The following is a 16,574-nucleotide window of genomic DNA, read 5'->3' as shown; positions in this document are numbered from 1 at the left end:
TGCGCGTTAGCGCATCCGTTTTCTTTCTTGATTTTTATACGATTTTCTGAAGTGATTTGTCCAACTAAGTAGAAAAGGACACTAGATTGTGGCTACACGTGGTATAGGGCTGCTCGTCCCGCCTGGTGTTGAGGGAGCTAAAGTGGAAATCTCACATACATGTTCCTTAAGTTTTTAGCTCGCTAAATGATACAGTCCTCGCTGATGGATCGGCAAGTACTCCACGGTCAGCGGCTATCAGCTAACGTTATGGGCCGTTAGTGGTGGTTCATTGCCTATAGTGTTGTAATCCGGAATCCAAGTTTTGTGATAACCGTGTTGTTTATTCTTCACAGCTGGATTGAGCTCAGTTGAGAGTGTCATGCTCTGTCAATATCTGTTGCAGGAGTTTTCATTCTCTGTTACTAGAGTTGTCAATCTCAGATGCAGGAGTTGTCAGTTGCAGCCATTCTCGGTGTGTCAAGCTTGTGACTTGCGCTGTATCAGGTTGGTAACAGCTTGTATCTCGATAGGACTGAATGTAGCTAGGACTTGTCATAGGTTAGTCTAATGTGCCAAACGTTAGTCAAACCACCTAGGTTGTGTTTGTTCTGGAGAGTTCTGTTGGAATTATGCCCTAGAGGCAATAATAAATATAGTTATTATTATAATTCCTGTATCAAGATAATCATTTATTATCCATGCTATAATTGTATTCCATGAAGACTTATATACATGTGTGGATACATAGACAAAACACTGTCCCTAGCAAGCCTCTAGTTGGCTAGCCAGTTGATCAAGGATAGTCAGGGTCTTCTGATTATATACAAGGTGTTGTTGCTTGATAACTGGATCAAGTCATTAGAAGAATCACGTGATGGACTAGACCCAAACTAATAGACATAGCATGTTGATTGTGTCATTTTGTTGCTACTGTTTTCTGCGTGTCAAGTATTTGTTACTATGACCATGAGATCATATAACTCACTGACACCGGAGGAATGCTTTGTGTGTATCAAACGTTGCAACGTAACTGGGTGACTATAAAGATGCTCTATAGGTATCTCTGAAGGTGTTCGTTGAGTTAGTATGGATCGAGACTAGGATTTGTCACTCCGTGTGACACAGAGGTATCTCGGGGCCCACTCGGTAATACAACATCACACACAAGCCTTGCAAGCAATGTGACTTAGTGTAAGTTGCGGGATCTTGTATTACGGAACGAGTAAAGAGACTTGCCGGTAAACGAGATTGAAATAGGTATGCGGATACTGACGATCGAATCTCGGGCAAGTAACATACCGAAGGACAAAGGGAATGACATACGGGATTATATGAATCCTTGGCACTGAGGTTCAAACGATAAGATCTTCGTAGAATATGTGGGATCCAATATGGGTATCCAGGTCCCGCTATTGGATATTGACCGAGGAGTCACTCGGGTCATGTCTACATAGTTCTCGAACCCGCATGGTCTGCACACTTAAGGTTCGATGTTGTTTTATGCGTATTTGAGTTATATGGTTGGTTACCGAATGTTGTTCGGAGTCCCGGATGAGATCACGAACGTCACGAGGGTTTCCGGAATGGTCCGTAAACGAAGATTGATATATAGGATGACCTCATTTGATTACCGAAAGGTTTTCGGAGTTACCGGGAATGTACCGGGAATGACGAATGGGTTCCGGGTGTTCACCGGGGGGGGGGGGGGGGGGGTGGGGCAACCCACCCAGGGGAAGCCCTTAGGCCTTGGGGGTGGCGCACCAGCCCTTGGTGGGCTGGTGGGACAGCCCAAGAGGGCCCTATGCGCCAAGGATAGAAAATCAAAGAGAAAAGAAAAAAAAAGAGGTGGGGAAGGAGAGAAGGACTCCACTTTCCAATCCTAGTTGGACTAGGATTGGAGGAGGACTCCTCCTCCCCTTGGTGCGCAGCCCTTGGGGCTCCTTGAGCCTCAAGGCAAGCCTCCCCTCCCTCCTCCTATATATATGGAGCAATTAGGGCTGATTTGAGACAACTTTTCAAAGGCAGCCCGACCACATACATCCACGGTTTTACCTCTAGATCGCGTTTCTGCGGAGCTCGGGCGGAGCCCTGCCGAGATCAGATCACCACCAACCTCCGGAGCGTCGTCACGCTGCCGGAGAACTCATCTACCTCTCCATCTCTCTTGCTGGATCAAGAAGGCTGAGATCATCGTTGAGCTGTACGTGTGCTGAACGCGGAGGTGCCGTCCGTTCGGCACTAGATCGTGGGACGGATCGCGGGATGGTTCGTGGGACGGTTCGCGGGGCGGATCGAGGGACGTGAGGACGTTCCACTACATCAACCGCGTTCACTAATGCTTCTACTGTGTGAACTACAAGGGTACGTAGATCGGAAATCCCCTCTCGTAGATGAACATCACCATGATAGGTCTTCGTGCGCGTAGGAAATTTTTTGTTTCCCATGCAACGTTCCCCAACAGTGGCATCATGAGCTAGGTTCATGCGTAGATGTCTTCTCGAGTAGAACACAAAAGTTTTTGTGGGCGGTGATGTGCGTTTTGCTGCCCTCCTTAGTCTTTTCTTGACTCTACGGTATTGTTGGATTGAAGCGGCTTGGACCGACATTAGTCGTACGCTTACGAGAGACTGGTTTCATCGCTACGAGTAACCCCCTTGCTCAAAGATGACTGGCAAGTGTCGGTTTCTCCAACTTTAATTCAATCAGATTTGACCGAGGAAGTCCTTGTATAAGGTTAAATAGCAATTCATATATCTCCGTTGTGGTGTTTGCGTAAGTAAGATGCGATCCTACTATATACCCATGGTCACCACGTAAAACATCCAACAACAAAATTAGAGGACGTCTAACTTGTCTTTGCAGGGTATGCTTGTGACGTGATATGGCCAATGATATGATGTTATATATTGGATGTATGAGATGATCATGTTGTAATAGATAATATCGACTTGCACGTCGATGGTATGACAACCGGCAGGAGCCATAGGGTTGTCTTTAAACTAACGTTTGTGCTTGCAGATGCATTTACTATTTTGCTAGGATATAGCTTTAGTAGTCATAGCATGAGTAGCACGACAACCCCGATGGCGACACGTTGATGGAGATCATGGTGTGGCGCCGGTGACAAGAAGATTGTGCCAGTGCCTTGGTGATGGAGATCAAGGAGCACGTGATGATGGCCATATCATCTCACTTATGAATTGCATGTGATGTTAATCCTTTTATGCACCTTATTTTTCTTAGAACGATGGTAGCATTATGAGGTGATCTCTCACTAAAATTTCAAGACGAAATTGTGTTCTCCCCGACTATGCACCGTTGCTACAGTTCGTCGTTTCGAGACACCACGTGATGATCGGGTGTGATAGACTCAATGTTCACATACAACGGGTGCAAAACAGTTGCACACGCGGAACACTCGGGTGAAGCTTGACGAGCCTAGCATGTGCAGACATGGCCTCGGAACACATGAGACCGAAAGGTTGATCATGAATCATATAGTTGATATGATTAGCATAGGGATGCTTACCACAGAAACTATACTCAACTCACGTGATGATCGGACTTGAGCTAGTGTAAGTGGGTCATGAACCACTCAAATGACTAGAGAGATGTACTTTTTGAGTGGGAGTTTAGCAAGTAATGTGATTAAGTTAAACTCTAATTATCTTGAACAAAGTCTAAGTCCACTTTGAATATATTTGTGTTGTAGATCATGGCTCACGCGACAGTCACCCTGAATTTTAATACGTTCCTAGAGAGAGCTAAGTTGAAAGATGATGGAAGAAACTTTGTAGACTGGACTCGTAATCTTAAGTTGATCCTACAAGCTGGGAAGAAGGATTATGTCCTTAATGCTGTGCTAGGAGATGAACCACCCACTACGGCTGACGAGGATGCTAAGAACGCTTGGTTAACACGTAAGGAGGACTACTCAGTAGTTCAATGTGCAGTCTTGTATGGCTTAGAACCGGGACTTCAACGTCACTTTGAGCGTCATGGAGCATATGAGATGTTCCAGGAGTTGAAGTTTATCTTTCAGAAGAATGCCCGGATCGAGAGATATGAGACCTCCGATAAATTCTATGCTTGCAAGATGGAGAAGAATTCGTCTCTCAGTGAACATGTGCTCAAAATGTCTGGGTACTCAAACCGTCTAGCTGAGCTGGGGATTGAACTCCCGCAAGAGGCTATAACTGACAGAATTCTTCAATCACTGCCACCAAGCTATAAGGGCTTTGTGTTGAACTACAACATGCAAGGGATGAACAAGTCACCCGGCAAGTTGTTTGCGATGCTGAAAGTCGCAGAGTCTGAACTCCGTAAAGAGCATCAAGTGTTGATGGTGAATAAGACCACTAGTTTCAAGAGAAACGGCAAAGGCAAAAAGGGCAATTCAAAGAAGAGCGGCAAGCCTGTTGCCAATCCGACGAAGAAACCCAAAGCTGGACCTAAGCCTGAAACAGAGTGCTACTATTGCAAGGGTATGGGTCACTGGAAGCGCAACTGCCCCAAGTATCTGGCTGATAAGAAGGCGGCCAAAGAAAAATCAGGTATATTTGATATACATGTTATTGATGTGTACTTAACCGGCTCTCATAGTAGTTCCTGGGTATTCGATACCGGTTTTGCTGCTCATATTTGCAACTCGAAACAGGAATTGCGGAATAGGCGAAGGCTGGCGAAAGATGAAGTGACGATGCGCGTAGGAAATGGTTCCAAGGTTGATGCAATCGCCGTCAGCACAGTTTCACTTCAGTTACCATCGGGATTAGTTATGAACTTGAATAATTGTTATTTAGTTCCTGCGTTGAGCATGAATTTTATATCTGGATCTTGTTTATTGCGAGACGGTTACTCTTTTAAGTCTGAGAATAATGGTTGTTCTATTTCTATGAGTAACATCTTTTATGGTCATGCACACAATGTGAGAGGATTGTTCATATTGAATCTTGATAGTGATACACATATACATAACATTGAGACCAAAAGAGTTAGAGTTAACAATGATAGCGCCATGTTTTTGTGGCACTGCCGCTTAGGTCATATTGGTGTAAAGCGCATGAAGAAACTCCATACCGGTGGACTTTTGGAGTCACTTGACTTTGATTCACTTGACACGTGCGAACCATGCCTCATGGGCAAGATGACTAAAACTCCGTTCTCCGGAACAATGGAGCGTGCCAGTGACTTATTGGAAATCATACATACCGATGTGTGCGGTCCGATGAGCATGGAGGCACGCGGCGGATATCGTTAGTTTCTCACATTCACTGATGATTTGAGTAGATATGGTTATGTCTAATTAATGAAGCACAAGTCTGAAACATTTGAAAAGTTCAAGCAATTTCAGAGTGAAGTTGAAAATCATCGTAACAAGAAGAGCAAGTTCCTACGGTCTGACCGTGGGGCTAAATATCTGAGTTTCGAGTTTGGTGCTCACTTAAGACAATGTGGAATTGTTTCACAGTTGACACCGCCTGGAACACCACAGCGTAATGGTGTGTCCGAACGTCGTAATCGTACTTTATAAGAGATGGTGCGATCTATGATGTCTCTTACCGATTTGTCGTTATCGTTTTGGGGTTATGCATTAGACACAGCTGCATTCACTTTAAATAGGGCACCATCAAAATCCGTTGAGACGGCACCATACGAACTGTGGTATGGCAAAATGCCAAGGATGTCGTTTCTTAAAGTTTGGGGATGTGATGCTTATGTCAAAAAGCTTCAGCCTGAAAAGCTGGAACCCAAAGCGGAAAAGTGCATCTTCATAGGTTACCCAAAAGAGACAGTTGGGTACACCTTCTATCTCAAATCAGAGGGCAAAGTGTTTGTTGCTGAAAACGGAGCTTTTCTCGAGAAGGAGTTTCTCTCGAGAGAATTGAGTGGGAGGAAGATAGAACTTGATGAGGTTGTCGAACCTCTCATCCCTCTGGATGGTGGCACAGGGCAAGGGGAAACCCCTGTCGTTGTGACGCCGGTTGAGGAGGAAGTTAATGATGATGATCATGAAACTCCGGTTCAAGTTCCTATCGAACCACGCAGGTCGACAAGACCACGTGCTGCTCCAAAGTGGTACGGTAATCCCGTTTTGTCAATCATGTTGTTAGACAACAATGAACCTGCAAATTATGAAGAAGCAATGGTGGGCCCAGATTCCAAAAAATGGCTGGAAGCCATGAAGTCCGAGATAGGATCCATGTATGAAAACAAAGTGTGGACTTTGCAAGTACTACCTGAGGGCCGCAAGGCTATTCAGAACAAATGGATCTTTAAGAAGAAGACGGACGCTGACGGCAATGTGACCGTTTATCAAGCTCGACTTGTGGCAAAAGGTTTTTCACAAGTTCAAGGAGTTGACTACGATGAGACATTCTCACCCGTAGCGATGCTTAAGTCCGTCAGAATCATGTTAGCAATAGCTGCATTTTTCGATTATGAAATCTGGCAGATGGATGTCAAAACGGCGTTCCTTAACGGTTACCTTAACGAAGAGTTGTATATGATGCAACCCGAAGGTTTTGTCGATCCTAAGAATGCTAACAAGGTGTGCAAGCTCTAGCGATCCATTTATGGACTGGTGCAAGCATCTCGGAGTTGGAACAAACGCTTTGATGAGGTGATCAAAGCATTTGGGTTTATACAAGTGGTTGGAGAATCTTGTATTTACAAGAAAGTGAGTGGGAGCTTTGTGGCGTTTCTAATATTATATGTGGATGACATATTGCTGATTGGAAACAACGTAGAGTTTTTGGAGAGCATAAAGGATTACGTGAATAAAAGTTTCTCTATGAAGGACCTAGAAGAAGCTGCTTACATTCTAGGCATTAAGATCTACAGGGATAGATCGAAACGCCTGATAGGACTTTCACAAAGCATATACCTTGATAAAGTTTTGAAAAGGTTCAAAATGGAACAGTCCAAGAAAGGGTTCTTGACAGTTTTACAAGGTACAAGATTGAGTAAGACTCAGTGCCCAGCAACTGATAAAGATAGAGAGCATATGAGCACCGTCCCCTATGCTTCAGCCATAGGATCTATCATTTATGCAATGTTGTGCACTAGACCGGACGTTAGCCTGGCCATAAGTATGGCAGGCAGGTTCCAGAGTAATCCAGGAGTGGATCACTGGACGGCGGTCAAGAATATCATGAAGTACCTGAAAAGGACTAAGGAGATGTTTCTCGTGTATGGAGGTGACGAAGAGCTCGCCATAAAGGGTTACGTTGATGCAAGCTTTGACACAGATCCAGACGACTCTAAGTCGCAGACCGGATACGTATTTATTCTTAATGGGGGTGCAGTAAGCTGGTGCAGTTCCAAACAAAGCGTCGTAGCTGATTCTACATGTGAAGCGGAGTACATGGCTGCCTCGGAGGCGGCTAAGGAGGGTGTCTGGATGAAGCAGTTCATGACGGATCTTGGAGTGGTGCCAAGTGCACTGAATCCAATAACCTTGTTCTGTGACAACACGGGTGCCATTGCCTTAGCAAAGGAACCACGGTTTCACAAGAAGACCAGACACATCAAACGACGCTTCAACCTCATTCGCGACTACGTCGAAGGGGAGGACGTAAATATATGCAAAGTACACACGGATCTGAATGTGGCAGATCCGCTGACTAAACCTCTTCCACGGGCAATGCATGATCAACACCAGAACTGTATGGGTGTTAGATTTATTACAATGTAATTCACATGATGATGTGAGGGATAGATTATTGACTCTAGTGCAAGTGGGAGACTGTTGGAATTATGCCCTCGAGGCAATAATAAATATAGTTATTATTATAATTCTTGTATCAAGATAATCGTTTATTATCCATGCTATTATTGTATTGAATGAAGACTTATATACATGTGTGGAAACATAGACAAAACACTGTCCCTAGCAAGACTCTAGTTGGCTAGCCAGTTAATCAAAGATAGTCAGGGTCTTCTGATTATATACAAGGTGTTGTTGCTTGAGAACTGGATCACGTCATTAGAAGAATCACGTGATGGACTAGACCCAAACTAATAGACGTAGCATGTTGATCGTGCCATTTTGTTGCTACTGTTTTCTGCGTGTCAAGTATTTGTTCCTATGACCATGAGATCATATAACTCACTGACACCGGAGGAATGCTTTGTGTGTATCAAACGTCGCAACGTAACTGGGTGACTATAAAGATGCTCTACGGGTATCTCCGAAGGTGTTCGTTGAGTTAGTATGGATCGAGACTGGGATTTGTCACTCCGTGTGACGGAGAGGTATCTCGGGGCCCACTCGGTAATAAAACATCACACACAAGCCTTGCAAGCAATGTGACTTAGTGTAAGTTGCGGGATCTTGTATTACGAAACGAGTAAAGAGACTTGCCGGTAAACGAGATTGAAACAGGTATGCTGATACTGACGATCGAATCTCGGGCAAGTAACATACCGAAGGACAAAGGGAATGACATACTGGATTATATGAATCCTTGGCACTGAGGTTCAAACGATAAGATCTTCGTAGAATATGTGGGATCCAGTATGGGCATCCAGGTCCCGCTATTGGATATTGACCGAGGAGTCACTTGGGTCATGTCTACATAGTTCTCGAACCCGCACGGTCTGCACACTTAAGGTTCAACGTTGTTTTATGCGTATTTGAGTTATATGGTTTGTTACCGAATGTTGTTCGGAGTCCCGGATGAGATCACGGACGTCACGAGGGTTTCCGGAATGGTCCGAAAACGAAGATTGATATATAGGATGACCTCATTTGATTACCGGAAGGTTTTCGGAGTTATCGGGAATGTACCGGGAATGACGAATGGGTTCCGGGTGTTCACCGGGGGGGGGGGGGGGCAACCCACCCCGGGGAAGCCCATAGGCCTTGTGGGTGGCGCACCAGCCCTTGGTGGGCTGGTGGGACAGCCCAAGAGGGCCATATGCGCCAAGGATAGAAAATCAAAGAGAAAATAAAAAAAAGAGGTGGGAAAGGAGAGAAGGACTCCACTTTCCAATCCTAGTTGGACTAGGATTGGAGGAGGACTCCTCCTCCCCTTGGTGCGCAGCCCTTGGGGCTCCTTGAGCCTCAAGGCAAGCCTCCCCTCCCTCCTCCTATATATATGGAGCAATTAGGGCTGATTTGAGACAACTTTTCAAAGGCAGCCCGACCACATACCTCCACGGTTTTACCTCTAGATCGCGTTTCTGCGGAGCTCGGGCGGAGCCCTACCGAGATCAGATCACCACCAACCTCCGGAGCGCCGTCATGCTGCCGGAGAACTCATCTACCTCTCCGTCTCTCTTGCTGGATCAAGAAGGCCGAGATCATCGTCGAGCAGTACGTGTGCTGAACGCGGAGGTGCCGTCCGTTTGGCACTAGATCGTGGGACGGATCGCGGGACGGTTCGTTGGACGGTTCACGGGGCGGATCGAGGGACGTGAGGATGTTCGACTACATCAACCGCGTTCACTAACGCTTCTGCTGTGCGATCTACAAGGGTACGTAGATCGGAAATCCCCTCTCGTAGATGAACATCACCATGATAGGTCTTCATGCGCGTAGGAAATTTTTTGTTTCCCATGCAACGTTCCCCAACAAGTTCAGCTAGTCCGAGTGATCCGGGTTATCCTACGTTTTATCCCTGTTTCGATCTTTTTTTCAACTATAGGGGTTTTGTAGCAGCCCAGCAGCATCTGTGTGCAGAGAGTCATATTAAGGATATAATAATCCTTTCCCCTTGAACCTTTTGAAGAAAAGTAGGAAAATGGACTGAAATTGTTGGATAAGTGGATTTGCTGTATCTCAAGAATCAGAACAACGAATATTCCATCATCCAAACTAAGCTTCCTCAGATCCTAACCCATTGGTCATTATCGAGCCTCGTGACTACGGCTGTGTTGATATCTTCGTATTACCTGGTATCATTCTATCTATCTGGTTATTGCTTTATGTGTTGGTTGGTATTGAACTATTTAAGTTTAAGTAGTATAGTTACTGATTCTATTGACTGAAGGATTGCTATTACTGACATCTTCTGTGATGGAAGCCGAGGGAAAGGCCACCAAGAGATTCGGGTGGGTCGGCCTTCTATATTACCTTGTCGCCCGTTACGATATTCCTTTACGAGAATAGCCTACTTTCGCTTCTAAAGTGCCTTTTTTTCAACAACTCAATAGAACTTTTTTCTTTTTTCATATTATGTTATTTGCACTTTGGATTTTCCTCTCTCGCTCCTGGACTCTTGTTTAGCTTGTTAGAGGGAATGATCCGCCCGGGAATCTGGGTTTTTTCCTTCCTACGATGAAGGTGCCTTAAACCGAATGAATATCTCAAGCACTCGAGTAAGCTGTGGACGCACATTGAGGACGAAGGGAACGCGCTTCTATCCTTCTGTCATTGGACTGATCATTTATTTTTGCTTTCTAGGCCATAGATTAGTGAACTTTCTCTTCTAATGAAATGTGGTGATTGTTCATAAACTCCTTGAAAATTAGACAGACTTATTATCAGTGCTCCAAGCTCCATGTGTTCTAGGGCTAAGACTACGTTGGTGTAGGCTCCCCTTATCCTTCCTCTGGCATTCGCTGATCAATTTCTAAATGAGTGGAATTTCTATTCTCTAACTGCTCAAATAGCAATGGTTTCCTGTTCCGCATTGACCCTAGGATTGGTGGCTTGGCCTAAAGAATATGGGATTCTCTTTCCGGTGGAAAATTTCATCTCAAAATGAGACTGAGACCTACTTTTCGAATTGTCAGAGGCTATGAGATCCACTTTCTTTTGGAAAGGAGAAGGGAGAAGCAGCATTTCAACTGTGTCAGGATGGACTCTAGACCCACTCGTTCTGATTCTGTGACTGCAATTTCTCAAAATGGATCATAAAGTTGATCCTGTTTACTAACTCACTCTCGAAGTAGAAGTACCGGACCAGGTAACCATAAGATAACGCCACTCGGCTAGACTGGACTAGTTTAACACGGCTATCTAGTGGAACACTCTATATATAGGACTTGTAGAGCTTGAAAAAGCTTGTTTTGGTCTTTTTTTCTCTTTTCTGGGTACTGAACTTCATAGACAGACTTACCAACTGATGAGCCAAAGTAGCAAATTTCTTCTTCCTGGGAGGGGCGGACTCTACGTTGGTAGATCGGACTTTCATTTCTTCCTTCCATTTCATCTGTTCAAGTAGTCTCCTTTTCAAGTAGATACGCTTTGATACGAGACTGGTGTGCATTCTACGCTTACCCAGCGAGCGAAGGAGCGAGCCAATTCCTCTGTTCCGGTAGAGACAATTCCTTTGAAGAATTGTTTACTTTCTTGTCTTTCCTCCAGTGAACAGAGTGGAAAACCAGGTATCTTCGTAGTTGGCTTACTGGTAAAAAGGGGGAAAGAAGAGATTTGACACGATGGTTAAAACAGGACCATTGATGCATCTTTTAGAGATGGATTTGGTTCCAAAATTGGCTTCCGCATCCATGCTTCCAGAACAAACAACAACTAAGGTATGCTAATAGTGGTACATAATGAATGCCTCAACTATAACCTAATGAGTCACTTGCCCTGAGTAAGCTGCAAGATCCTTCACAGATCACTGTGTCTAGATCATGCAACAGATTTGAAAGATGATGGCAACCCATCATTAATTAGTAATTAGAAAAGAACCTGGAGACTGGAGAACATGAATATGGCTAATCTGTTTTTAAATAGAAGTTCCAGAAGAATTAATATCGGCTTTTTTAATCTTAAACAGTAGAACCCCTGAATCACCAATCCATTCTGAACTTCAAAGGCGACGTGTCACTGACAGCTGGGTCCAAAAAATCTTTGACTGACGCAGCACTAATTGACCATGCACGACAACTTAACCTATGAAACCCTCATCCACACAACACCAACAACATCATCGCCGCCACCAACCGAAGGGGAACGCACGCCTATTCCCCAACAATATCACTAACATCTACCAATATAGATCTAAAAAGACATCTATGCACGTGGATCAAGAGCGGGATTGATGGGTACGTACCATGATGGTGAGCGGGGAGGCGTACATTGCCGAGCCGAACAGACGCAGAGCATGCAGTTGAGCAGCGTCGCTAGGTACGGGTCCGACTTGAACTCCTCCACGTCCTTGTTCTTGATGATCCGCCAGAACATCGGCCTGCACATGTACAAGCAAAAAGCAAGCGCCCCCTCATCAGAATCAAACCCTAATTACAAACCACCTTCCATAGAGAGTAGACTAGACAAGCGAACGAGGGGGATGGCGGCGGTGGCTTACACAGGGGAGAGGAAGAGGCCGAAGGAGATGACATTGCCGACGACGTTGTGGGCCGCGTCCGAGGAAATCATCTTGCTTTGCTCGACGCGAGCGGGTGGGGACTTGGGATTGGTTTGGATTGGACGGCGCACACGTCGAAAGGGAGGGGGAGAGAGCCAAAGCAATTGAGATTTGGGAGTCGGTTGAGGTCGAGGTATTAGCTTATATAGATAGACGCGGCGGGGGCGCAGTGTTTATCCGGTCTCGTGTTAGATCCTATGATTTGGTTAGTTAGCCTACGAGAACAAGTCACAAGTTTTGAGTTTTACTATGCATGCAGTTCGTTGCTATCTCTATCTTTATCTACATGGATATTAACACGCACTATTCTTGAGAGTCAAGACACCATTTTGCTTGAAAGAGCAAAAGAAATCCCAGAAAATTACGAATGCACCATTGAGTACACATATTCTTTTCCTGTTCGCACTGGAGTATAGTAAGGAAAAACTGCTTGACCGAATCAAGGTCAAGATAACTAGTGTGATTCCTACACTGGGAGAATTGTGGATATGTAGGGAATAGAGAAATTCCACCCGCCTAAGTAAAGAACTGTTACAAATAAAGAGGAAACTAATAAGGATAAGTAAGAAACAAGAAAAAAGAAACCATATTTGATACCGGAATATTCGGTTTGATAACCTCCAACTAATTCCCCCTCTGGGTAATCTTTCACATTCGGCCAAAGAAGAAATTCTAAAAACTAGAAAGCCTATAGGCTGACGCCAAAGATTCCATAAAAAAACCATATTTTGGCTGTGCTTCAACTATATCAACTGTACTTGAACTGTTAGATAATCATAGTCGATAATAACATCACAGCTCCCACCGCTATTGCAAAACCGTACATGAAACCTTAGCTTCATACGGCTCCTCTATGATCAGAAAAAAGGACTGTTTCGGTATTATCCCCCTGGTTTATCAGTTGCAGGTGAATCCTGTGAAACATCTCTCTCGAGGCTAGTAACAACACTTGGAAATGAAAAATGAGCTTAGCGGCTGTACCGGTCCAGGACCATAAACACCACGAGCCGGTTAAGCAACAGAAGCTGTGGGCGAAAGAACACTCGTCATTTTTAGACCTGCGGTCGAGGTACGTGCGAACAAGTTCCCATTCTCTATGTTTCATGGCCTATCAATGAAAGTCGGTATCAGGCTGGCTCGCTTGGCGGGTCGTCTCCTTATATACCTAAATCCTTGTTTCACTCATCTGTAAAGGTCTACCCTTCGAAAGGTAGGTTGAGTTCCCCCGTATGTAGCCAGCCACACTCTACTCGCAGGTCAAATATTGGCGTAGACAACAGAGAATGTGCTAGGTAGGAAACCAAAGGAACTATTCCTATATGAGAATTTTCAATTCAATATGACAACCGATCAGAAGGGATTGGACGATCCCAATGCGTTGCCCTCCTTCGCAATACCGGAACTATCTGACCGAGGTCCATCAACACAGATAGCGGAAGGGACAGCAGATACGGATAGACTGGATCCAGAAAGGGATTTCAGCCAGTCGTTGCCTATTGTTGGGCTGGTTGTTTTGTCACGGTCCGATTAGTAGAAGGTGAGTGAGTAAGACGAGGCCCCCGAAGTGTAATGTAGAGCTATACTTCTGTTGTTTTTCCTTCCGCCCTGCTTAGGAGAACATTGTCTAGAACCCACTTTAGCTAGCTTTCAACGATACCATTACAGATGAGTGAAGCGAGTATACCGTTTCCGGAGCTCCCGAGGTAGCGTGGTAGCGGAAGCCCTTTCTAGTTCAAGCAATTCCAATTCCTATTCTGCTTCACCTCTTACACCACACTCTATTGGTTCGCCTTGTGGTGCCTTTCGATCAAGGTCTACTTTGGTTGATCCACTTTCTTCTACAGCGCATTATCCGCATCGAAGTTAGCCAGGTTTCTACCGCTTCTTGATATTATGGATTTTGCAATCCCTGAATGCCAGTGCTTCTACAACCAACGGATACTATTTAACAGAAATAATAAGTAGAAATGGACAAACGAGTGTGGCTACACAGAGTGAGGAAAAAACATGGTGGTACCAGCATTGCGTATCACTCACTATGCTTTATGTAATGTGGCTTAAGCAATGGTAAAATGGGATTCCTGAGCAAAGCACATCTGATCGATATGAATGAAAGATACATCCGTCTTTTCTTCTCCTTCGAAGGTTAGGTATCCGCTCGTTAGTTCAGCGCCGCATAAATACCAACTTTAAAAGGGGCGACTCCCGCCTGTGCTTAAGTTGTTTCAAGCTTGTAAAGACTCGCGATCGGAAGATTGACCTGGTTTTCTTTCAGCTGAAACTCTACCTAATGGTTTAGATTCCCCGGGTCCATGGGTCCATGGCCGCTTAGCTTAGACAGCCTTGTTAGAGACATGAATGCGGGGTTCGGTTTCCAATTGATTTGTATTCACCGGGACCTCCCCTTATTGGATTTTCTCCACTTTTCTAGTTGCTGTGGAAAGAATGTTGAGCAAATGAGTTCAAGGGGTGGTTTTCTGTTTCCTTTGAATCAGCCTACGTCATCTCTCTTCCAGAACCTCACAATCATCAGTGTCTGAAGTTTCATGATGAATATTGGTTTCACATTTTATTGCTTACGTGAGGAAATATCAATTTGGAACTCGAATTTGTATTTGAGTTACGATGAGGAGTGAGGTAGATTCGCATTGTTGAAGAAAGCGAAGAAAAAGGATGCTCCTATGGCTTGCTTGTGGCTCTTTCTTCTATTGGCTAGTCTCAAGCATGATAGTTTCAATTTCTTTTGGAAAGCAAGTGCGGCTCAGTCATAAGTGTTAGTAATAGCATGACGTAAGTTGTCGGTAGCCGGCATTAGGTAAAAGGAAAAGCTTCTCAAAAGCATCCTGAAATATCATAGAATGGTGATCGAGATCACCTTCACGGGAATCATCCTTTGCAAATTGGGGGAAGGGAACCAATCAAGTCACCAAGAAGTTCCCGAAACTTGGTTTAGTATTAAGGTTCTTCTCTTCCGACGTTTACTATTCAAGTTCTTCTCTTCCAGCCCCCTGGCCCCTCTCTGATAAGGAAAGTTTTCAAAACGAAAAGAAAATGACAAATCTGGTTCAATGGCTCTTCTCCACTACTCGCTTTACTACTTTCTATTTTTTCTTATGTATTAAGTTTCCCTTAATATATAATTTTATATTACTTTCGATTTGTATATTTTTATTCCTTTGGCGTTTTATATTAATAGTAATAGCCGTTTTCAATCTTTTTTTTCGTGCTTCGTCGGCTCCTCCTTTCTGATCACTCTCCCGTGGGAGATTCAAGACCCCCAGGCTCTAGCTCATTTAGTAGGGCTAAACTTCTATCTGAGTCTTTACAAGCAGGATCCGGGATGGGTTACGTTCATTCAGAACGAGCTGTTTCACAATACCCCCCTGGAAGACATACCTGGGCGGCTTAAGCTCTTCCTAATGGAAGAAAAGCTCTCTTCTATGCGACAAGATGTCATTCAGGAATTTGTGGCGCTTTATCAAAGAGTAGGGACTTATCTACCGATCGAGCCCTACTTGGTCGATGAAGCGCTTCGTTCTTATCTTTTCCATATTCACGCAACTGATTCTTTCACTGTTCTCCAAGCGTCTTATCAAGATCTGCGGGAGAATGAGGGAGGATCAGTTTTCTTTGAAAATGTTGTTTCCCACAACCGGGATTTCCTTGAGGCGGAAAGCTCCGCAAGGAGGTGCCTGGAAGTGGAACAGAGGATCCGGTGGGAAGAAATCCCCAAGAGCAAGGCAAGTCTCCAAAAGGCGGAGCACGAGCATGCTCTCGACTTGTTTAAGTCAGAGGATCTTAGAAGGGAATTAGAAAAAAAAAAGAGCGGGGTAGCTCAGTAATTCTGATTGTTTTCTCTTCCAGCGTTTACTATTCTCGTTCTTCTCTTCCAGCCCCCCGACCCCTCTTTGATAAGGAAAGTTTTCATTTCTAAAAAATAGCAAATGACAAATCTCGTTCGATGGCTCTTCTCTACTAACCACAAGGATATTGGGACTCTCTATGTCATCTTCGGTTCCATTGCAGGAGTGATGGGCACATGCTTTTCCGTACTGATTCGTATGGAATTAGCCCGACCCCGCGATCAAATTCTTGGTGGGAATCATCAACTTTACAATGTTTTAATAACGGCTCACGCTTTTTTAATGACCTTTTTTATGGTTATGCCGGCGATGATAGGTGGATTTGGTAATAGGTTTGTTCCGATTCTGATAGGTGCACCTGACATGGCATTTCCATGATTAAATAATATATCATTCTGGTTGTTGC

General features: G+C 44.5%; 1 pseudogene; it reads left to right on the top strand.

Annotated features, from left to right (window-relative positions):
- The first annotated feature begins 15,356 nt into the window (after nucleotides 1-15,356).
- LOC123449013 lies at nucleotides 15,357-16,181 on the top strand (annotated as a pseudogene).
- The last annotated feature ends 393 nt before the right edge of the window (nucleotides 16,182-16,574 follow it).

Source organism: Hordeum vulgare, chromosome 4H (assembly GCF_904849725.1).
Source record: "Hordeum vulgare subsp. vulgare chromosome 4H, MorexV3_pseudomolecules_assembly, whole genome shotgun sequence".
In the NCBI taxonomy this organism is placed as follows: Eukaryota; Viridiplantae; Streptophyta; class Magnoliopsida; order Poales; family Poaceae; genus Hordeum; species Hordeum vulgare.
This window is presented reverse-complemented; position numbering and strand designations above follow the sequence as displayed.